We start from the raw sequence: 4,792 nt of genomic DNA, 5'->3' as shown, positions 1-4,792 counted from the left end.
GAAATCTGCATACACACACACACATACACTCATTCAGATAAACATAGATATACACACACATGCACACATATGTATTTAAAGGGAACATTAAATATATTTATGAGCGTTTATGTAGACATGAGTTTACTCTGTCGACAGAAATTTCAAATTAATACGTGTATATATATGTGTGTGTGTGTGTGTGTGTCTGCCTGTGCGTGTGTGTAAGTGTGTGTTTGTGTGTGTATACATATATACACGCACAAACACACACGCAAACACACATACACACACACGCAAACACATACACACACACACACATATATATATATATATATATATATATATATATATATATATATTATATTATATATTAGAGGAAAAATCGAAAACCAAGGCAGAACGAGTATTTCAAGTAATTTAGATTGATTTCAAGTGGGTTAAGTGCATTTGAAGTCTTACAGCCGTTTCTGGGATACTCAGGTGGTAGGTTAGCATGTCCACACGCTGGGAATTCCATTCTGAGACAAGGTATGAATATTTTAGACAGGTAAAATTCACAGTTTACAAAGAATACAATTCACAGTTAATTAGGGATAAAACAGAAGAATAAAGAGTAAACGTAGTTAGATGAATATAGGCAGAATAATGTTCTCAAAGCTATACCCTCTGGAATAATATGAATTGTGAACATTATTCTCCTGCCTATATTCTTCTAACTACAATTACCTTTTATTCTTCTACTTATTCCTTTATTCTTCTATTTTTTTCCTTATAAACATTAAATTTTCCCTCTCTAAAATATTCATAGCTTGTCTCTGATGAGAGAATACCAAATGTGTGGACATGCTAACTTACCACTTTGGTTACCCCAGAAACAGATGTAGGACTTCAAATTCACCTTACCCAAATTAAATTATTGTAATGAATTGAGATTCTCGGTCTGCCTTGGTTTTTTGATTTTTCCTCTAATATAATATATGCCTGCCATAACGAAACCCTAATCCGGACCTAGCCTTAGCTGTGATCTTGAAACCTAACGGTCGACCAGCCATTGCGCTTACTCAGCGTACCTATTGGTTTAGGTTACAAGTGAGCTAACGAAGACAATGCATGGACGCCATTACATTAGATATTTTGACCATAAATTATGTGTGTGTGTGTGTGTGTGTGTGTGTGTGTGTGTGTGTGTGTGTGTGTGTGTGTGTTGATTTCAGTCAACATATCCCCGTCTAAGATTCACACATTTATTGCAGCGGTCCTTCAGTCTTTCTAAATCCCTGTACAATAACTCTGAATGTTGGGCCTCTAGCTAGGCTTTTCGTGTTTTCCCTGAAGCCAGGATCTTTTTAGCACCCCTCGTACACACACACATACACACGCACATTAATATATATATACCTGCGATCAATTATGAAACCTGGGCGCTATGTGTTGTTTGGCGAATATCAGTTTCTTAAGAGATGATGATTAAAATATCAATAGCAGTGTATTAATACCAACTTATAGTTCAATTCCGTGAATTATCGTTATATATCAGATTATCAATTGTGAATTGATACAAGTGTTTTAAAACACTATTGTTTTATTTGAAATAGATATGTGTGTGTGTGTGTGTGTGTGTGAGTTTGTTTGTTTTTACAGGTACATAAATTGATTGTGAGATAATGTGCATATCTATTTATCGTATATGTAAAGAAAATTGGCTTAGTACATATACAGCATAGACAGAAAGAAAGATAACAGGGTAACGCCGAAGTGGGAGAGGTGAGGAAGGTAAATGAGGAAGAGGAGGAGGAGGAGGAGATGGAGGAGGAAATAATGTAACTAAATAAATCAATGGGAGTTTAGTTAACCTCTGCTACTAACGGCGTTACTGTGTCATCTTCCTTTCTATACTACAACATAACTTCGTTGCAGGAAATACACCAGTACTTACTACATACAGTGACAATAAATCGTTTATGAGAGGACAAAGATGATTCGTTATATTCAGATAAAAAGCGAGAAAACACGCATAATGAAACAAAAGTAAAGTGTTATTTCGAATACCCTAACGAGGACAATGCATGGATGCCATTACATTAGATATTTTGACCATAAATTCTGATAAATTCTCGTCTGTTATTTATGGCAGTTTCTTCTTATGTGGAATTCGTAGACTGCCTTGGATATTAATCCAAGTTACACCATAATACAATATTTGAAGCTGATGTTATGAAAGTACGTATAATGTATTAGTAAAGGGATGCTTGTAATCCCGTTGTTTAAATTATAAAACACTGCCCAAGCATTATTAGACAGATAGATTGACAATTACATTCACAAAGAAATATAAAATTGCATCGCCTACTTCAATTGCTTAATAGATTTTTGCATAAACACAGTGTGACGGAGACAAAGTTCGAAGAATCATGAAAGTAAAAGAAACTCAGTTCTTTAAACTACTGGAATTTTATCAGAAATATGATCATTTTAGCAAATCGTGTATGAAAATTTCATCACTGAAATCACCAAAGTTGAAAACAGCTTGTTTCCAAACGTTTTGTGTTCTGTTTTCTATATATCTGATTTTAAACCCTATCCGTCTCATTGTTACTTTAGCTCAATATGGAAACGGTCAAATTATTCGTATAGTTACATATATTTTCATATTGCTTTTCCGGATTGGCATTTCCGTCTTTTGTTTTTTGAAGCTCTTCGGAAAATCAAAACTCAAACAACTGACTGAAGCATTGGCCGAAATCAAACTTGAAGATAAGGGTAGAAAATGCTGCAGCAGCAAACATCATTTATTCATTTGTGACATTTTATGAATTTATATGCATTACATGCTTTTGTATTATATTTTTAGATTGCATTTTGCCGTATTTGAATAAGGATTTCATGAGATTCCTAACATTTCCTATATCAAAGAATAATATATATAAATTATCGTTTTTAGCAATACAGGCTGCATTGCATTATTTTTCACTTGTCCTTCTGATAATTGATCTGTACGTAAACCTGGTAGCCGGATTTACTCTTAGTTGTGAGTTCAACAAAGTGGCGAACGAAGCCGAGCGATACGTAACGGAAAAGCGATCCAAGAAGCATAAAGATATTACAGAAATATGTAACGCTCATGATGTTCTGAGTAGGAAACTGAAAATTGTAAATGAATCATTACAACTAGCTTCAGGATTTGTCGTACTTGCCAGCATTTGTAGCTGCTGCATTGAAACTTACGGAATTATAAATTACTCGTTAAGAAAAAACTTTTATACGTATCTATATATATCAGTGCTGTTTTCTGGAAGTTTCTTCTATTTAAATTTAATGTTTTGGTGTGGAGTTCGCTTAAATAAATCGGTGAGTTTGTTTTACGTTATTTCAAAATAATCCAAACTTAATTACATCTTTTATGCTTTCGTTGCCCCAGACCGTGTGTTGTGGCCGTGTTATGACATAGACATTGGTATCACTAAGCTGTCACTGATCCTCCGTTTTGCGGATGAGGAAATACGAAGTTGATACCACAAGTTTATATAGTCTGAAATTCTAAATAGTGCACCGTCCGTTCACTTTATCATAACATCTACATCCACACTACTTTGGTGATTCATGTATTTCAGAAAAGATATTGACAATCTGTGGGATTCTGAACGAAAAGCCATTACAGTACATGGTTTTAATTCTGATGTTTGACGCTATACAAAGGCAATTCGTTCGGAGATTACTATCGTTTTGTGGTACATGTCATTCAAGGATCAATCACAAGTATATTCTGCATTTTATTTGCTATATTGAATAGAGTCGTAACAATTTTTAACCTTTCTCAGTATCGGATTTATTCTTCGAATCAACGTCGGTTTTAACCAATCCTTTATAGTGTCCGTTAACATACAAATGATTTCTGTTGGAGGAAATTGATATCTTCTCAATCAGTACTTCGCCATTTCTAACTAATTGGAATGCTGAAGGAGATTCCCAAAGACACTCTACACGACAAAATGTAGCTGATTCTAGGGAAGGGACTGGTAAATTATTTTATCAGATGAGAGTAAAAGCAGATGAAAACAATCGAAATAAATACTGCTAATGATGTGCCTTGCCTCTCCGATGATAACCAAGAAAAGTCAGTGAGACTGCAGATCGGAATTCGCAGAGATAAGTCCATGCCGACCAGTGATGTCGTGGGACGCTGAACTGGTTAAATTCCAACGACGGGCTTCTTTCAGTTTCCGTCTACCAAATCCACTTACAAGGCTTTGGTCGGCCAGGCTATAGTAGAAGACACTTGTCCAAAGTGCCACGCAGTGAGACTGAACCCGGAACCATGTGGTTGGTAAGCAAGCTACTTACCACAGAGCCACTCCTGTGCCTATCTCTATTTTTAGGTGACCACCGGTCCTCTGTATTTGTCTTGGCGTTCACATCCCTTACAAACTGACCGTACATTTTTCTCGTTCCATGCTGCTTTTTTTAAAATTATCATCATTATTATTGTCATTGTTGTTGTTGTTGTTGTTGTTGTTCTTCTTCTTCTTCTTCTTCTTCTTCTTCTTCTTCTTATTATTATTATTATTATTATTATTATTATTATTATTATTATTATTATTATTATTATTATTATTATTTTCTATTTCATATGAAGGTTCACAGCATTACGGAAAGTATTCATTTCATGGAATTCCAGGATGTAAAGCAGGAAATCGTCCCGAAGGTAAAGAAGGTTTAATATGCGGTCATCTTACATTAATTTTTCATAAGCTTAATATTTTCTGCCTAATATATATATATATATATATATATATATATATATATATATATA

General features: G+C 34.5%; 1 long non-coding RNA gene across 1 annotated transcript in view; it reads left to right on the top strand.

Annotated features, from left to right (window-relative positions):
• Positions 1–4,620: 4,620 nt before the first annotated feature.
• The window catches only part of LOC128248534 (uncharacterized), a 2,795-nt gene continuing 2,623 nt past the window's right edge, over positions 4,621–4,792 (top strand). The window contains exon 1 of the long non-coding RNA XR_008264709.1: positions 4,621–4,684. This is a non-coding gene — a long non-coding RNA (uncharacterized LOC128248534). The remainder of the gene's footprint in view (positions 4,685–4,792) is intronic.

The sequence above is a fragment of the Octopus bimaculoides genome, chromosome 8 (genome assembly GCF_001194135.2).
Source record: "Octopus bimaculoides isolate UCB-OBI-ISO-001 chromosome 8, ASM119413v2, whole genome shotgun sequence".
Lineage (NCBI taxonomy): Eukaryota > Metazoa > Mollusca > Cephalopoda > Octopoda > Octopodidae > Octopus > Octopus bimaculoides.
The sequence above is the reverse complement of the archived record's forward strand: the minus strand, read 5'-3'. Positions and strand labels throughout refer to the sequence as shown.